We start from the raw sequence: 20,349 nt of genomic DNA on the forward strand, positions 1-20,349 counted from the left end.
TCTTTATTTTCTTTTTGTTAGCTTATTGTTAGTATATGGAAACACAACTGATTTTTATGTATTGATTCTGTCTCTCATAAGGTTGGGGAATTTATTTATTAATTCTAATAAATGTGTGTATACATAATTTTTAGAGTTTTTTACATATAAGATTATGTCATCTGTGAACAGGAACATTTTGACATCTTCTTTTCCAATATGGATATGTTTTATCTCTTTTTCTTGCCTCACTGCTATTTCTAAGACCTTTCAGTGTTATGCTGAGTAGACGTGGGAAATGTGAGCACCCTTGTCTTGTTCCTGATCATAATGGGGGAGATCTTTCATCTCTCAGCAGTTACTATGATGTTAGTTGTGGGTTTTTCATGTACCGACTTTATTGTATTGAGTAGTTTACTTGCTTTTAGCGTATTTAGTATTTTTATCATGAAAGGGTGTTAAATTTTTCAGAATACTTTTTTGCCTCTGGAGACGTAATCATTTTCCCTTTGTTCTAATAATGTGGTTTATTATATCAATTAATTTTCATATCTTAAAACTTTCTTACAATCCAAGAATAAATTCCACTTGCTCATGGTATACAATCCTTTCAGTATGTTGTCAAATTTGCTAGTATTTTGTTGAAGATTTTTGTATCAGTACTCATAAAGGATAGTGATCTATGTTTTTTTCTACTTGTAGAAATTCTTTCTGATTTGGTATAGGGGTAATGTTGGTCTCAGCAAATAAGTTAGGAAGAATTTCCTCTTCTTCAATTTTTTGAGTGCTTAAGAAGCATTGTTGTTTGTTCTTTTATGTGTTTGGTAACATTTACCATTGAAGCATCTGGTGGAAGGCTTTCTTTTTTGGGAGATTTTCAATGACTGTTTCAATCTACTTACTAATTAAAGGTCTGTTCAGGTTTTCTACTAACCATAATTCAGTCTTGGGAGAGAGTGTGTTTCTAGAAAACTGTTCGTTTCATCTAGGTTATCCAAACTGTTGGCATACAGTTGTTCATAGTATTAATTTATTTATGTAAAGTCTGAAGTAATATCCCAAATTTTATGTTTGATTTATTAATTTGAATCTCCCTCTTATATTCTAAACAATCTAATGATTTGTTAATTTTGTTTGTATTTTCAAAAAAAAAAATTTTGGCTTTATCAGATTGAATCCATTGTCTTTCTAGTCTATTTATCTCTGTACGAATCTTTATTACTTCCTTTGCTAGTTTAGTTTTAATTGATTCTTCACCTAGTTGTCTAAGTTGCAGTTAGATTCTTGATTTGACATTTTTTCTAAATGTACAGTTTTACAGCTATATCTTTCCCTCTTAGCACTGCTTTCACTGCATTCCTTAAGTTTTGGCATGTCGTGTTTTTATTTTCATTTTCCTAGCAGTACTTCCCAATTGTACTTGTGATTTCTTTTTTGACTCATTGGTTGTTTGTGTTGTTTAGTTTCCATTTATTTGTGTATTTTTCAGTTTTCTTTCCGTTATTTATTTTTAGTTTCATCCTATTGTGATTGAAAAAAATACTTTACATGTTTTTAATATTCATAAATTTATTAAGACTGGTCCTGTGGCTTAAAACCTAGTCTATTCTGAGGAATGTTTTATATTCACTTGAGAAAAATATGTATTCTGCTGGTACTGGGTCAAGTTTTCTATATATCTGTGTTAGGCCCAATTACTTTAAAGTGTTGTCTAAGTCTTCTACTATAAATCTTCTTTCTAGATGTTCTATTCAATATTGAAATTGAAGACTTGAAGGTTCCAGCTATTATTATGTCTATTTCTCCTTTCAATTATAGTCTCATTTGTTTCATATATTTTGGAACTCTTATATGTGGTAAATATATGTTTATAATTGTTGTATCTTCTTGGTTAATTGACTCTCCTATTAATATATAATGTGCTTTTTTTTTTTTTTTTTTTTTTTTTTGAGACAGAGTCTCGCTCTGTCGCCCAGGCTGGAGTGCAGTGGCCGGATCTCAGCTCACTGCAAGCTCCGCCTCCTGGGTTTACGCCATTCTCCTGCCTCAGCCTCCCGAGTAGCTGGGACTACAGGCGCCCACCACCTCACCCGGCTAGTTTTTTGTATTTTTTAGTAGAGACGGGGTTTCACCGTGTTAGCCAGGATGGTCTCGACCTCCTGACCTCGTGATCCGCCCGTCTCGGCCTCCCAAAGTGCTGGGATTACAGTAATGTGCTTTTTAAAACTGTCTGGTAACAGTTTTTAGTTAAAGTCCATTTTGTCTGCAATTATTATAGTATAGCCATCCTGCTTTGCATGAAATATGTTTTGATTACTATTTGCATGAAATGTTTTCTCATATTTTCACTTTCAATCTATTTGTCTACTTAACACCAAAGTGTGATACTCATAGAAGGTAGTATACAGCTGGATTCTGTGTTTTTATTAAGATTGCACACTTCTGTCTTATAACTGAAGAGCTTAATCCATTTCCATTTAATGTAATTACCAAGAAAGAAGAATTTAGTTCTGCCATTTGTTATTTGTTTTCTGTATGTTCTTTAGTTTTTTTTTGCTCCTCATTTCCTTCATTATATCTGCTTTTGTATTTAGTTGAGATTTTAGAGTGACACATTTTGTTTACCTTTTTTTGTTTTGTATATGCTATAGATTTTTTCTGATTAACATAGAGATTAAATCAAATAAGAATTTAAAATAATGTATTTTTAATCAATCACCACTTAACTCCAATTATATACAAAAATTCTATTCCTATATATTTATATTCCTTTTTATATCATTTATGTCAAAAATTGTATCTTTATACATTAATGCCCAATAGCATAGATTTATAATTGTTTTTATATGTTTATAGGTTAAATAACATAGAAAGTTTTAAGTTGAATTAAAAAGAAAAATTATAATGGTATTTGGTTTAATATTTGCCATGTATTTACATTTACCAAAGAACTTTGTGAATTCGAATTACTGTCTGGCATTCCCTCATTTCAACTTAGAGGAATTCCTTTAGTCTTTCCTGTAGGTTACATCTAGTGGTGGCAAACTCTCTCAGCTTTTGTTTTCTAGAGATGTCTTAATGTTTCCCCATTTTTGAAGGACATCTTTGCCGGATACAAATTTTTTATTTTCTCTAGCACTTTAAATATATAATTGCACTACCTTCTGGTTGTGGTTCTAAGGTTGTAGAGAAATTTGCTGGTAATCTAATGATTTCTCTTGCGAGTGAGTTGCTCCTCTCTTGTTACTTTCAGGATTCTCTTTGCCTTTGGCTTTTTGTAATGGGTTGATTAAATGCATCCCAGTGTTGATTCTCTCTTTATCCTCCTTGAAGTTTGATGAGCTTCTTAGATTTGCAGATTCATGTCTTTCTTCAAATTTCAGAAGTTTTAGCTATTATTTCCTTAAATAGTCTTTTGACACCTCCTTCTCTTTTCAAGATTTCTTAAGTGTGTAGCTAGTCCGCTTAATGGCATCTCACAAGTCTTGTAGGCTCTGTTCGTGTTTCTTCAGTCATTTCTCTTTTTTTAAACTTATACTCATTATTTAATTTTTTCTTTCTCCAGGTTCTCTGTTTTTCTTTTTGTCTGTTTAAATTTTTCATTAAACCCTCTAGTGAATATTTCACTTCAATTGTTTTATTTTTCTGCTCCAGATTTTCCTTATGATGTCTTTTCCTAATTTCTACCTCTGTTGTATTCTTATTTTGTTCATTTATTATTTTTCTGATTTTCTTAGTTCTTTGCACATATTTTTCCCATAACTCTTTTAGAATATTTGAGACAAACAATTTCAAATATTTATCTACTCACTTTAATATCTGGGCATTGGTAAGATTGGTTTGTATTTACTTATTTTGTTCTATTGTATTACCTGTGTTTTTCTTTGTATGACTTACAAACTCTGTTGAAACTTGAGCATTTAACTATTACAGTGTAGTAATTCTGGAAATAAGATTCTCCTCTTTTGTAAAGTTTTATGTATGTATGTATGCATGCATGCATGTCTATATGTCTATATATATATTTTATAAAAACTGTAGTATTCCTTTTGTTTTAAGACTTTTCCAAACTTCCTTTTGCAAAGACTGTGACTTGTTGAATATGATATCTGAAACCTCTCTTCTTGTGGCTCATGTTCAGCTAGTGTTCAGACAGAGATTTTCAGGAATGCTAGGAGTTAAAACAAAACAAAACAAAAAATAAACCTAGAAAAATAAAGAACAGCAACCATTCCCATTCTGTGCTGGGGCACTCCAACAACACTTAGATAGATAGGTTTTATCCGGGCCTAGGATTCAACTAAAGTTTAAGTTCTCAGCACTTTGTGTGGCTGCTTTTTAATGTCTAAATTTCCAAAAGAGTTTTATTCTAGTTTCTCCTCTAGGTCTAAGATGTCCTATTGCATACATCTCCACCTGGAATCATTTGTCCCCGGCATCTGTATCACCTTGTAGCTTTGGTGACATGCCTGCTGTTTTTCCTGGTTGAGTTAGGCAGAGATCATCATTTTGCTTCAACACTTTAGAGATCCTCCAGTCTGATTAGAACACAATTACACAGTAATTTGCAAATAAGACCTGTTCTGTTTCCTCTGATTCAAGGGGGAAACAGTAGCCAGCTGCTACTGCTCAAGACTACAATTGCTGCCACACGGAGCAGGATGCAGAGCAGGGGTGAGTAAAAATACCACAACACTTTATGACTGTTTTGTAAACAGCTTTGTCTTGATTGAAAATTTACCTGGATGCTATAAACCTTTGGCTATTTTCCAGACCTCTTACAAAGTTTGTTCAGTTAGTTTCTGGTAGTTTATTCAGGGGAGGAAGGACCGCTTAGTGCTCCAAGTCTTAGGGAGCTTCGTGCTCCTAGTCTGCCATTTTGCTGATATCACTTCCCTTATATCTATTTTTTCTTTTTTCTTTTTTTTTTTTTTTTTTGAGACGGAGTCTGGCTCTGTGGCCCAGGCTGGAGTGCAGTGGCCGGATCTCAGCTCACTGCAAGCTCCGCCTCCCGGGTTCACGCCATTCTCCTGCCTCAGCCTCCCGAGTAGCTGGGACTACAGGCGCCGCCACCTCGCCCGGCTAGTTTTTTGTATTTTTTAGTAGAGACGGGGTTTCACCGTGTTAGCCAGGATGGTCTCGATCTCCTGACTTCATGATCCGCCCGTCTCCGCCTCCCAAAGTGCTGGGATTACAGGCTTGAGCCACCGCTCCCGGCCCTTATATCTATTTTTAAAACGTTTTTCTAAAAGGCTTGTTTGGATTAGTGGATGATAGCATGTCAAAATTATTATTTTTTGATTACCAGTAACACTCCACATGTTCCATAACTTTACCAAGGAGATACATTTTTTATTTTGTAAATATTTTGTTTCTTGAACATGCCACTTTATATATTGAAGGTTTTGAATTTCGGTAAGTTTTATAGGGTAAATATATTAGTCGTTGTTATTATGTTTTCTTAGATACTTAGAAAACATTTACAAGTGAGGGAACTCATATTGTCTGAAATTTATAATATAAAAAAATAAAAAATAATCAATAGCTGATTACAATGTAGGATATATTTGTTATCCTGAGATTCTAATAATTTCAGGAAATACTTCCAGACTACCTTATATAAATTTTCAAGTTTTCTTTTTTCCATCCTAAAGAATGTTACACTTTGGTTTTGTCTCTGTGTTCTAATTTCCCCCATTCTTTTACTGAAAAATGTAAAATGTATTTCTACATTTTTATTTCTAAAAAGTGTATTTCTAAAAAGTGTTAGTGCATTTGCATGTTTATTGTTTTCTCCTCTCCATTCATTACAAACGCATGGATTATTTTTAGGCAAGCAGCATTGGCTATTGCCGAGGTTGATAAATCATATTGCTCAGTAGCACTGGGCAAGATTTGCTGCCTAGCTTACTGACCTCCCAGTTGAATCACTTTTTCTGATATCCTGAGTTAGGAGATTTTAAATCTTGCCATTTCAACCTTTTCATTCATTAAGACACTGCTCATTCAATTTTATATTAACTTTCCATAGTGTTTATATTCCCTGCCAGTTGTATAAACAAAGAGGATGTTTTGGAGACCCTGAGAAATTTGGAATTATTAACAATTTGAAAAATTTCCTGATCAGACAAATTTGGAAAAAAGGAAGAACAAAGAAATGAATGCTTTTAACATGTTAGCAGTAGTCAGACCCATAGCCCATACACACCAAGGGTTTCAGGGATGGGAACATAGAGATATGTCTGATCAGAAATAAATGTCCTCACGGTATGATTCTTATAATTATCTTAATAACATAAGTGCTTGATGATGTATTCTTATTTGTTTCATGTGTTTCTTACTGAATTTCCCTCTCCTTCGGCAGCTTGTCTTTTTCTACCACCACCATCAAGTCATAAAAACCTAGACTTTGAACAAATCCAACAAGAGTCTCCTATCACTTACTGAAGACATGACAAAATACTAGATTCCCAATATGTGTTTCACAAATATTAATTTTGAATTTAAGTAAAGATAGGTAGGAATTAATGGGAAACTGAAAATTATAATAGACTTTTCTTCGATAATGTTATATTAATACCTAACATCCACATTTTCAAAAAAATGTGTATTTCATAACAGATTTTGATATGCATTACATAATTTTCATCCCCATAATAGCTCTGTGTAGTAGATGCTACTAATGTTTTTAATTATAATTATTATGCATGGTTAAGGTTAGTGAATTCCTGTGTTGGACCAATGTTTAGCAGGTCATAAATTTCAGAGCCAGTCCTCAAACCGTATCTCCTAAGTTCATACCTTTAAAGAAAAAAGCGGCATAGGAACCTGATAGATGATATTGGACAGGCAATCTGAGATGGAAATCTTGCTCACAGAATACTGGCAGTAGCTGTATCTGTAATAATTAATAATTTCTATAAGAAATGCCATTCTATGCCCCTGTTATCATTTAATGGGTTTTGAGTATAAAATATTTTGACTATAAGAAAATCATAAATACATAAATATTAAAGGACAGTGGGATGAATAAGATAAAGAAATAAACTTTAATATTTTAATCAAAATTTAGAAATTTTATAATTAAGGTGGCCATCATTTCTGACAGAATGTGAAAATGAGCTTTTTACTGAGATAAATGGCAAGATAGATAACACTGTGGTATCCAATTTGAAGTGGCAGTAGATTTTGTAAGCTACTTGGGACTTATTGTGACAACTTTTTTTTTTTCCTGTAAATGACAAAGCTACAGAAACATAAAAGAAAGGCAATATCTAAGTAAAACAAAGTAAAATATTTAGTAGACACAGTCCATTGCCCTCCATGAAATATTTATATGCAGAACAAGTTTCCCTAGTTGACTCTTAAAGACTTATTTGTAGAGTATACTATTTTTAATGCTGTTATTTCATCTATTACAACTTGGAACTTGCTACACAGGTCAAAACGGCAACATTGTGTGCTTCAGTTTTTCTCTTTATTACCACCTCAGAAGATAATAAACTATGGAGTTTATGATTATCATATCTATCAGCCCTTTCCTTAAAAATTTTCCTTGTGGAAAGAAAAAGAATAATCACAGTTATATTTTTACAAAAATGTGTACATATTTATCTTAAAGCTTATGAAACAATACTGGCAATATGCATACATGAGACAGCTCTGATCTCTTAAAATGCAATTCTTCCTTGTCTGTTTACTGTTTAAATAGATTTGCTAGTTTCATTTGCAATTTCTAAAACTTGCAGACCCCTCACAGTTATATCTGACACTTCCACATTTAGAGTCTGTAACATGTTAAGAATATTTATTCATTCTGGATTAAATAAAAACGTGGTAAAATATGATAAGTCTTGTTAAAACTTTCTCTCTCCATCCCCACAAGGGCACATAACCTCATTTGATGCACTTAATGGTTTATCATTAATATTCTACCTACCTTGAAATAACAATTAGCAGTTATCAAAAAAGATTATTATAAGTTAACACATATTTTATATGTATATTTTATCCTTTTCCACAAAGTTTGTAACAAATTCGTCTCCACAAAACAACTCTACAAGAAATAGAAAAAGTATCTCAATTTCCATTTGATACATACAGAAACTGAGGCTATGAAAAGGAGCCAGGCTTGTGGTAAATCTAATAACAGACATCCTGATATATAGTTCGATGTATGACAATTAGCTTATATATAATCTATTGGAATGGTGAAGGAGGGTCAGACACTGTGGCTCACACCTGTAATCCCAGCATTTTGGGAGGCCAAGGTGGGCGGATCAACTGAGGTCAGGAGTTCAAGACCAGCCTGGCCAACATGGTGAAACTCTGTCTCTACTAAAAATACAAAAGTTAGCTGAGCGTGCTGTCAGGCACCTGTAATCCCAGCTACTCGGGAGGCTGAGCCAGGAGAATCAGTTGAACCCAGGAGGTGGAGGTTGCAGTGAGCTGAGATCGCACTACTGCATTCCAGCCTGGGTGACAGAGTAAGACTCCATTTCAAATAATAATAATAATAATAAATAATAATAATAATGGTGTAGAAGGTGGAAAAGAGTGAGGAAGAGACAAAGAAAAGTACTGATAGTACAAATACTGGAAAGGATGAAGAGATGATGAGAATTAATTGGAACCGTCATTTCCTGGTGAGAATGCAAAATGTTACAGCCAATCTAGAAACAGCTGAAATTTTTTATAATGTTCGACATACATTTACCATATAACTAAACAAACCCACTCTTGGGTATTTACCCAAGAGAAATGGCAGCTTACATTCATACAAAAACCTGTATGGAATGCTTACAGTAACTCTATTCATACTCATACCAAACTACAAATAACCCACATGGCTTTCAATGGTAAACTGGATTGCATTTATACAATGGAATACTAAGGAACAGAATAAGAATAAGAATGAACTAGAGTATTGAGATATGCGACAACTTAGGGATATTATGATGAATGAGAGTCAGTTTCAAAAGTTACATGCTGTATCCTTTCCATTATATGATTTTCTCAAAAAGACAATACTAGAGTGATGGAAAAAAGATCAGTAGGTTTTGAAAGTTATGAGTGGAAGACATAATACAACTAGTAAGGGATTATAAGGAGTTTTTTAAACTGATGGTACTGTTTTGGTTTCTGATTGTCATGGGGCTACATGAATCTATGAGTGTGTTGAAATTCATCAAAGTCTTACTTTTTGATTTACAAAAAAAGTTTTACTGGAAGGCAATTTAAAACTAAAGTTTAAAAATAAATATTTTTTAAAAAGCTACATATAGAAGGTATAGGTCAAAGTAAATTTAAGTGATCTTCCAGTATTCTTTGACAGAGCAAATAGCATCTAGAAGACAAAGAAAAACTTGAAGATTTGAGATTTAAAAAATGGTAAATGAAGATAATGCAATGAAATACAATGAAACGTTCAGAGTATTGTTTTTAAGCACAGCCATTTTCCCTACCTTATGTGACCCCAAATGTATGTTTTCTCTTTAGATGGCTGTCAAAATAGGTGTTATATCCTCAAAATAGGCTACATTTAAAGGGACTATCTCTTTACTTTTTGATCAGAATTGATCAGTTTTTAGAGAATTTTATATTGTCATTAATCATTAGGGGAAAAGCTAAAACTAATTTTTTTTCAAAGATGGTTCAAAATAAGACTATGGACTGATTAAAGAGGAATTAAGTTCTGCTCTTATTTCTAGGATTCTGAAATTCACAGCAGTTGCCCATAAATATCGAAGGCAGATTCTTGAATTCCTCAGGGGTTTCAATTCACAGTTTTATATTATTTCTGATTAACATGCTAATGAAGAGTGAAGTAATTCAATAGTAATATGTTAACATTCAGAAAGCAAGCTGATAATATTCTGTAGATAAATTCAGATTTCATTTAAGCTATTTCTTTTCTATCAGATTATTTTGGGTCATCAAATTCAGATAGAAGTTGTTTTATTTATGGCTTTCAAATTATAGTTTTTAAACAGAAATAATTAGAGTAAAGAAGATCTGCATAATAGTATTGGGGACTCAATAACATAGATATTGAATGAATAGTTTTTCTAATAAATGATAGAAAAAAAGACTTGTGGTTGGGTGTGGTGGCTCACGCCTGGGTGGGCAGATTGCTTGAGCCTGGGAGTTCAAGACTGGCCTGGGCAACATAGTGAGGCCCCATTTCTACAAAATATATATAAGATCAGCTGGATGTGGTGGTGCTCACCTGTAGTACCAGTTACAGCTACTCAGGAGGGTGAGGTGAGAGGATCACTTGAGCCCAGGAGGCGGAGGTTGCAGTGAGCCATGATTGTGCCACTGCACTGTAGCCTGGGTGACAGAGTGAGACCCTGTCTCAACAACAACAACAACAAATGAAGAAAAAATCTCCCTCAACACCGCCTCTCAAATTTCTTTGGATTTAACAGCTTTATTGAGATATTATATATGTGTGTGTGTGTGTATATATATATATATACAAAATTTTTCTATTAAAATGTTAAGTATAAAATTCAATAGATTATAGCATATTTATAGATTTATGCCACCATCAGTATAATCTAATTTTAGAATATTTTCATCACTACAAAAGTAGTATCACACCCATTTGCAGTTACTCTCCATTGCCCGCTCTGAACCCCACCTTTAGGCAATCATTAAATAGCTTTCCATCTCTATAGATTGGTTTATTGCAGACATTTCATAAAGATTGAATCACACCATATATGACCTATTGTGACTTGTTATTTAACTTATTGTTATGTTTTTGAAGTGTATACATGTTATAAAATGTATCAGTTCTTGTTTATGGCTGAACAATATTCTAGATCTGAAAGTATGACATTTTGTTTATACATTTATTGGTTAATAGACATTTGGGCTGTCTTCACAGTTTGTCTATTAAAAAATTTTTTTTTATTTATATTTTTTGAGACAGAGTCTCACTCTGTCGCCCAGGTTGGATTGCAGTGGCACGATCTCAGCCCACTGCAACCTCCGCCCCCCTGGTTTAAGTGATTCCCCTGCCTCAGCCTCCCAAGTAGCTGGGATTACAGGTGCCTGCCACCATGCCTGGCTAATTTTTGTATTTTTAGTAGAGATGGAGTTTCATGATGTTGGCCAGGCTGGTCTCAAACTCCTGACCTTGTGATCCACTCGCCTCGGCGTCCCAAAGTGCTGGGATCACATGCGTGAGCCACCACACCCAGCCACATTTTGTCTATTTTTAATAATGCTATAAAATTCACTTACACACTTTGTGTGAACCTATGTTTTCACTCTCTTGGGTAGATACCTAGGATTGAAATTTTCGAGTCTTATTGCAGCTCTGTTGAACAGTTTAGAAAAATGTCCAACTATTTCCCAATGTGGATCTATCATTCTACATATCCACCAGAAAATTATAAGACTTAAAATTTTTCCATATCTTGCCAACACATTATTTTCTATTTATTATTGTAGCCATTTACTGGGTCTAAAGTGGTATCTCATTGTGGTTTTGATTTGCACTTTCTTGGTGACTGATCCTGTTGAAAATCATTTCATGTGCTTATTGGTTATTTATGTATGGCAATCCTATGCCCATTTTAAAATTAGGTGATACATTTTTATATTTTTGGGGGTGTAAGTGTTCTTTATATATTCCAGATTTAAATTGCTTATCACATAAATGAGTTTTATATATTTTCTCTCAGTCTGTGAATTGAGTGTTGACTTCCTCAATGCTGTGCACCAAAGAACACAAAGGTTTTCAATTTTGATAATCAAGAAACAACTTCAGATGCATGCAGAACATGTACACTACTAGGGGCATGTAAATAATAGCATTTATTGCTAGTTTGTATTATGTTGAATCACAAAAACAAATGTCTCTTCTTTAACATAAGTTATGCACTTACTTAAAGTAGTGCACCCTCCCACAATGTTGGATTGCTGCTGATAAGGAAACGGTAGTGATAACATTTTGGTCTTACTTTCTGGCAGTTGTAGTTTGTGCTTATAAGGCTCTGAGTTTATCTTACTGTGATTCCTGAAATCAGGAGATGGCCAGGGAACATATAAAAATATTGACAACTCTTTAAGGAACTCCAGTTCTGTCTTTCTGAGGTGCATGATAAGATTACACTTCCACATTCTTTCCAAACTTTGTCCATGTAACGTCAGTAGAAGGGCAACAGTATTTCAACAGTAGTTGTTGACAAGGATCACCACTTCTCTTTTTTTCCATGGAGACAGGCAATGTTCCAGAGAGGGACTGCTCCAGCATCCTAGCTTGTAGAAAAAAGACAGCATAGAACAGAGAACCCTGGTTATTTTCAGAGGATGTGGTACATAAATATGAAATAACCCTTTGTTGTGTCAAAAAACTAAAATGCCATGGCTGGCTGTTTCTGCAGCATAACCTAGCTTCCTCAACATGGCAATCGCAAAATTTACTAAGTATATGTGTCCTATGGTCATAGATCATCTATTTCTTAAAATTACATAGATATTTTATCTATATTTTGGATGTAGTGTGGCCAGAATTGGTGGGTTCTTGGTCTCAGACCATCACGGTGAGTGTTACAGCTCTTAAAGATGGTGTGTCTGGAGTTTGTTCCTTCAGATGTTCAGACGTGTTCACAGTTTCTTCCTTCTGGTGGGTTTGTGGTCTCATTGGCTTCAGGAGTGAAACTGCAGACTTTCACAGTGAATGTTATAGCTCATAAAGGCAGTGTAGACCCAAACAGGGAGCAGCAGGAAGATTTAGTGTAAAGAGGGAAAGGAAAAAGTTTCCACAGTGTACAAGGGGACTACAGCCAGTTCCCACTGGCTAGCCCAGGCAGCTTGCTTTTATTCCCTTATTTGGCCCCACCCACATCCTGCTGATTGGTCCATTTTACAGTGAGCTGATTGGTCCTTTTTACTGAGAGCTGACTGGTCCGTTTTGACAGGGTGCTAATTGATGCGTTTACAATCCCTGAGCTAGACGCAGAGTGCTGATTGTTGCATTTACAGTCCTCTAACTAGACATAAAAGTTTTTCAAGTCCCCACTAGATTAGCTAGACACAGCTAGACAGAAAAGTTCTCCAAGTTGCCACTAGGTTAGCTAGATACAGAGTACTGATTGGTGTGTTTACAAACCTTGAGCTAGACACAGAGTACTAATTGGTATATTTACAAACCCTGAGCTAGACACAGAGTGCTGATTAGTGCATTTACAATCCCTGAGCTAGATACAGAGTGCAGATTGGTGCATTTACAATGCTTTAGCTAGACACAGAGTGCTAGACAGAAAAGTTCTCCAAGTCCTCACTAGGTTAGCTAGATACAGAGTACTGATTGGTGTGTTTACAAACCTTGAACTAGACACAGTGCTAGACAAGTTCTCCAACTCCCCGCTAGGTTGGCTAGATACAGAGTCCTAACTGGTGTATTTACAAACCTTGAGCTAGACACAGGGTGCTGATTGGTGTAGTTACAGTCCCTTAGAGAGACATAAAAAGGTTCTCCAAGTCCCCACTAGACTCAGGAGCTCAGCTGGCTTCACCCACTGGATCCCGCATTGGGGCTGCAGGAAGAGCTGCCAGCGGGTCCGAGGCCCTGCGCCCGCACTCCTCAGCCCTTGGGCAGTCCATGGGACCCGGCGCCCCGGCACAGGGGGCGGAGCTCGTCTGGGAGGGGCCGCTCAGGAGCCCACGGCGGGGGACGGGGGAGGGGGAAGGGGGAGACTCCAGCAAGGCGGGCTGCAGATCCTGAGGCACGCTCTGCCAGGAAGCAGCTGAGGCCCGGCCCCGCTGAGGCCGGGGCGAGAATTCCAGCGCAGAGCCTGCGGGCCAGCACTGCTGGGGGACCCTGCACACCCTCCGCAGCTGCTGGCTCGGGTGCTAAGCACTTCACTGCCCGGGGCCGTGGCGCCAGCCGGCCGCTCCCAGCGCTGGGCCTCGCGGAGACCACGCCTATCCGGAAGTCGCGCAGGCGCGCGAGGGCCTGGCGCAGCCCGTGTTTCCCGCCCCAGCGTCTCCCGCCACACCTGCCTGCAAGCAGAGGGAGCTGGCTCTGGCCTCGGCCGGTCGAGAGACGGGCTTCCACAGTGCAGCGGCGGGCTGAAGGGCTCCTCAGGCGCCGCCAGAGTGGGCGCCGAGGACGAGGAGGCGCCGAGAACCAGCGAAGACTGGGAGGGCTGCCAGCACGCTGTCACCTCTCAGTAACATAGTGTATTATTATAGATATAGTAGTTTGGCAGTTACTAAAATTCATAATCCTTAGTTGGAATCTACAGCCATTTCTGTCTGAATTCAAAGCTTCTACTCATCCCCCAAAATCCTGCTTTCTGGACCTGTAAGTACTTGTGAAAAATATTGGTGACGTTTAGAATTGGAATTGGAAATTTAAATAGTACTAAGTTTATTTTATCTTCCATTGCCTCCTCAAATAATACTTCTGTACAAAATATATAATTAATTTGAATCCACAGATTTACAAAATTGAATTTTACAATCAATATGGTACAGTCATGACCCTCTATCCAGAAAACATAACGAAGAAAATGAAATAAAAATTTTTTCTTGCCTCTTTCTTGGAGAGAAAAATATTTTTACATTTATTAGAAAAGTCTTATTTGAGTTGTCCTTTATAAAAAATATAGATTTATTTTTAAAATCTATATACATTGAATAAGAGGTATAATAATCATAACTGACTATAACCTACCATTTCGGGGACTTGACATTATACAAGTTTGTGCAGCTCTGGCTCCTTGCATCAAAGGATATATATTTGAAAACAATTTCTACACAGCAATTATTTGACAGGATTTATCAAAGTAAATTTTACAAAAACAAAAACCAATCAAAAACCACATAAAGATCTTTCTTAAATGTGAATTTCATATTGGACTTCTGAATGTAGGCTTCTTTTTTTTTTTTTTTTGGCATTTCACCCTTTGTATTTGTAAAGCTGTCCTGTAGCTCCCTTATTTCCTGTTTATTTGGTTACATCTTACTTCCCTAACTAGTGAGCGGACAAGCAACGTCACTGACACAGTCATCAGTGTATCCTCCAAAGAACGTAGATCAGTAACTGGCATTGCATTCATGATAAAGATAAGCTTTGGTATAATGCATTTTCATTTTTGAATGGGAACTGATATATTGTGGAGAGAATATGGACTTAGTAATCAGGAGGAACTGGGTTTGAAAACTGGACCTGCCATGTATTAGGTGTGTCACTGTAGGAAGAGTTGTGTAAGCCCTTTTCTTGATCTGTAAAATGGGGATACTAGCATTTGGCATGATAGGCTGTTTTGAGGATTAAAACAAATAATGTTTTAAAGTAGCCCATTCAGTAATTGAGATTTTACATTTTACAAATGAAAGAACAAAGCTCAGAGAAGCTAAGGTCATGCAACTTGTTGTTGCAAAGTCAGGAGACTTAATTTCTAATCTTCTTTATAAGATTATGTCTTGCTGTTCAATTCATATAACCCTGCAGCCTTTCCTCAAGGGAAAGTCAATCTCTTTTGCCCTGAAAATTCAAGTTTATGCATACTCTGACCTACAGAACCCTTCTTTTAAGATGTCAGTTAGATAACACATTCTGTTACATGATTTAATTAATATCTGAGGTCCAAGAATTTGTAGTTTGAATTATGCTTCATTGTCATAAGGTGATCATATGATCCAAATATGGCCTATCTGGTTTAAGACATGGAGCTTTCAAGAGTGAAAGATGATGAAACAAATACTAAACCAGTTAAAATACCTGGACAAGAGCAAAACCGAACTGTCCCAAGGAAGCTGGGACATAATTATCCTATTTACAGGATAATTATAATAAAATTGAAGTGGCAGCCTTAGAAATAGGTTAATTACCTCAACTTTAAGTCAGCCTAATAGTATCTAATTTGAGTGGAAAATGAGAAAAAGAGACATTAATGAGTTATTAACTAGTAGTTAAGATCATTATTATGGTACTTGTGAAACTTCCCAGCTAAAATATCTGAAAATATGGCCAACTATTGCAATACAAGAGCAATGTTTGTGTCAACTGCTCAGAAACAAATGGGCAAGCTGTTTTCTCACATTGTACAAATGAAGCCTGCAACGTATTTTAAACATACGGAGGTATATTTTCTGACATCAGCATCTGAGAAGAGTGCATGTGTGAGTTGGGGAGACCCCCTTGTTTTGAACAGATTAGCAAAAAATTCATCTTAGTTCCCTTCAAGTTTCCAAAGCTTGCAATGGGTTTCTAAAATGACTGCCTTGCTCATTACTTCTCTATAGTTAAAAGCACATCTATGCTTGTTAATGTTTGGTTTTTACAGGACATATGTGCTCATGTGCTCAATAGCATGCCCAGATTTGCGTTGAGGATGAGTTTTCTGGGCCTCTTCTAGTAACATATGTAGTTATTATTGACTTTTTGATGGCCAAAAAACAAAACCAAAAATATTTTAGAAGTCAAATAGCTCAGATATAAATCTTTGAGATTAAAAAATCTCAAAACTTCTATATAAGAAGATTCAGGATTAATAATCTAAAATAATTATCATCTCAAAATTACATTACCAAGTTTAATTAATGAACAGAGGCATATCCACCATTGGGCATTATATATAATTTTATGGATAATAAATGGATAGAGTATTTCTCCATGTCACCTCCATGATGGGGACTGTCTGAATTCTGCCTTATTCACTGTTGCCAAGACCTGAATCTTAAGAAACAGTCATACATTTGTTCAATGTGTAAACAATGAATAAATGAAAGTTTGGATTGGTTTTAGTGGCACATTCTTTCCCTTCCTTGCATATAGAACTTGGACAGGCAGCTGCTTAACAGTCAGGTGTTACATGTGGTTCATGTTTCTGACAATCTAGTAAACAAGTTTTTATTCTCTTCGTATCAATGCATCCTGTGCCAGTGCAAACCTATTTCCTGGGTCCTTGGGCATAATGTACTACAGTTGACACTCATCAGTTAAGCAAAAATACTGATACTATATATTGGGTAGAATGCTCAAATATTAGTATTATACGTATGTTTAATATTATAAACTCAGTATTATAATCTCCATTTCACACATGATCATATTGCGACTCAGAAATATTCAGTGACTTGCTAAGGTCATATGTAAAGTTATAATATGCAGAAATTGTATTTATCTCATTCAAAGTTTATGCTATTTTCACAAGGTCACTTTGTTTTTTCTAGGAGAAAACAAGTCTTCGATTGCGGTGCTGGAAGCTTTGAAAAGGTAATGTTAACCTGAAGTAACTAAAACATCTAGAGATTGATGGATCTTCCCACCTGATCCTCACTTTGTTAATGAAAGCACAGAATTTGGAAGGTCTAGACAAGATTATTGGAAAAATACAATACGCACGTATCTAATTTTGGAAAGTAAACTTTATAGCTCTTTCATAGTCAGGGATTGGCAATGTGTTTATAGCCTCAACAGCTACAATAATTTTAAGAATTATCAAGTTTTACCCTGCAGAAAAGTCAATTCATTTTCAACAATGTTTCAGTGAAATTAAGTGGCAGATTATTTTTTAAATTAATCAGAATTTTTTGTTAAATGTTTCTGTTTTATAACGTTGAATGCATTTCTAAGGGAGCCACTATGTCTGTCACACACACACACACAGAGAATAAGAAAAATAGAATGGTTCCACTTTGATATTCTTGGGCTCTAGTTCCTTGCTGAGCTTGGAAGTATTAACTTTTCAACATCTTAATGTTCTTACGGTTTCTGCAAAGATCTATATTCTTTATTTGTTAAGTGCCTAAGAACATTTGTTTATATAAAGGGAGTCTTAAAGGATTAGATGTGAAACGTTTGCCTGGCTTAGAGAAACATGGATCTTTTCACGTAAGTAGATATGCCACCAGCAAAAAACGTACTGAAAAATAAAATGTTCACTGTGTCCAGTATTTTTTTTAGTAACTCTAAATTTATTTATAGAATTTGACTTTCTAATCATTGTCAGTGTACCTGTTTTATGGCAAGCAAGGGCACCCAGAGGGAGAATTCATTTTAATCAAATTTAACATTTCAGGAATAACCATATAAACAAAACAGCCAGCCCATTACATTGGTAGACATTGGGTAGACAGATGATTACACTGCTAAGCTGTTTTACCTTGAAACTAACTCTCAGTGGTTGAAATGTTGATTTATTTCCTAGAAACTGCAATTTTTTCACTGTAGAATAATTCTCAAGAATCTAGAAACTTTGGAATAAAATCTGAATACTTTAAAAAATTATTTTTACGTTATCGATTGACCTATACCATTTGTCCAACAATGGACTTCACAATAAAATTTCAAGTAAGACCTAAACATATCAATGCAAATGAAAATAAAATGGTAATAAAATAAAGAGGGTAAAGACAATAAATACACATATTCACATACATACACGTGGGTTTTTGAGATCAAAAAAGAAACCCAGTGTGTCATACTGTAAAGTATAGATTGATTTGATCAGGAACCTGAAAATGAAATCCCCCACATTCTTTTCTTCTTCAACCTCATTTTGACATAATTGGCACCAGACACCCATGTCATGGATATACTTACAATTCCTTAATTTAATTTTTTTTGCCTCTTTGTACATACACGTCCTGCTTCTGTATCTTTCAGTTTGTCCTGAAACTTCACATCACCTATTTATAAATAACCAAAATTCCTCTATGATTTTCTGTTTCATGTAGGGTAATAAATATAGGCATGTGTGAACAAGGTATGAGACATATGAAATTAAGAGCAGAAAAAAAAGGACAATCTTTTCACTAAATGGTGTTGGAACCATTAGTTATAATATAAAACAAATAAAAATTGATTCCTACCTCATATCATTCCCCAAATCAATTTTAGGTAGAAAAAGCAAAACAATAAAATTCTTTTAAACAAGAACACAAAAAGCATGAATCATAAGGAAAAAGCAGACAGCCTTCAATGAATGAATGGAGGAAGATAGTCAATTTTGAATGGATTGACTATCCTGAAGGGCAAAATATGATTACACTTAAATGTTAATTAATTTAGTTATGTGTTTCTAGTACCAAATATAAAGCTGAGGCTGTGACTTTTGTGTTATATGTTGTTGCTGTGGTTACATCTCCAATAAGCTTTCCTGAAAGGGCAAAGGGAAGAAACTTACTGAATGCCTGAGAGGGCAATTATATAAGACAGTTGTCTGTTGGAAGTGAGGCCATAAGCAGGGTGCGGCAGCCAAATCACTAAATATGGGAAAAAAGGACCCAAATCTCACTTACTACCTATGTTCTGCTCTGATACATTCTACTCTGCTTTCCCTCCAAGTGGTTAAACCCAACCAGAAGTTAAACAGCACAGGAGTTTTTGTATTCCATAGAAATCAGTTTCTCAAGACAAACAGCAGCATGATCAAAGGTAGAGAGTGGATCTAGAACAATACGGGAGTGTAAAGTTCTGAGAATAGCCAAGACATTCATGAAGAAGATTGAGTAGGAAGAATTTGTTCTATCGAATATAAAGATTTCTCATAAGGCTACCCTAATTAAGACAAAATGGCATTGGCACAAGTTAGACAACTAGGCCAATGAAACAGAATAAAGAGACTAGAAACAGACCTATGCCTAAGTAGGCACATAACGATGTAGATGCCTTTGCAGAACGGTAAAAATAGCAATCAAAGGAGAGAGAGAGAGAAAAGAAAGGAAAAGTAAAAAGATACTGAGGCAACCAGGTATTGTATGGGGGAAATATAAGACTTAGACTGACCTCACACATTCCCCAAATTTAATTTGAGGTGGATTGTAGAACTACCTATAAAAGGCAAAACAATAACAGTTTCTAAAATAGGATACTAAAAGTATGGATCATAACTTATGAGAATCTAGATATTACTTTTACATAAAATTTAAGAAATCCTGTCTATTCAAAAAGACCGTGAAGTTCAATGCATACGTCAGAAAGACTAAAAAGACAAATTTTATATACAAAAGGTATAAAATATCTCTATACATCAAGAAAAAAATGTAATGAAATATGGTCAATATACTTAAAAAGATACTTTACAAAAGTGGATATTGAAGTTTTCAAGTAATATATGAAAAAAAGTACTTAATTGGGAGCAAGGACAATTCATCCATAGGAACAGAAGGGAATATAGATTTTATAGATCCAGGTTCATATTAGTGGCTATATGTATGGAAGAGGTATCATGGTTACCTTCTTATTGCTGTTATTTTCTCACTGAAATAAGGAATAAGGTCAATGACTGATAGTGAAGATACTGAGAGGAAGTTCTGGGGGACTGAAAATAAAGCAAAAATTAATAATCATCTGAAAGGGTGGAAACTATAGTAGATCAGGACAATGGAGTCAGAATGAAG

At 35.4% G+C, this 20,349-nt stretch overlaps 1 pseudogene; it reads left to right on the forward strand.

Annotated features, from left to right (window-relative positions):
• The window catches only part of LOC112617185, a 186,999-nt pseudogene that overhangs the window by 158,571 nt on the left and 8,079 nt on the right, over positions 1-20,349 (forward strand).

Source organism: Theropithecus gelada, unplaced genomic scaffold, assembly GCF_003255815.1.
Source record: "Theropithecus gelada isolate Dixy unplaced genomic scaffold, Tgel_1.0 HiC_scaffold_15885, whole genome shotgun sequence".
In the NCBI taxonomy this organism is placed as follows: domain Eukaryota; kingdom Metazoa; phylum Chordata; class Mammalia; order Primates; family Cercopithecidae; genus Theropithecus; species Theropithecus gelada.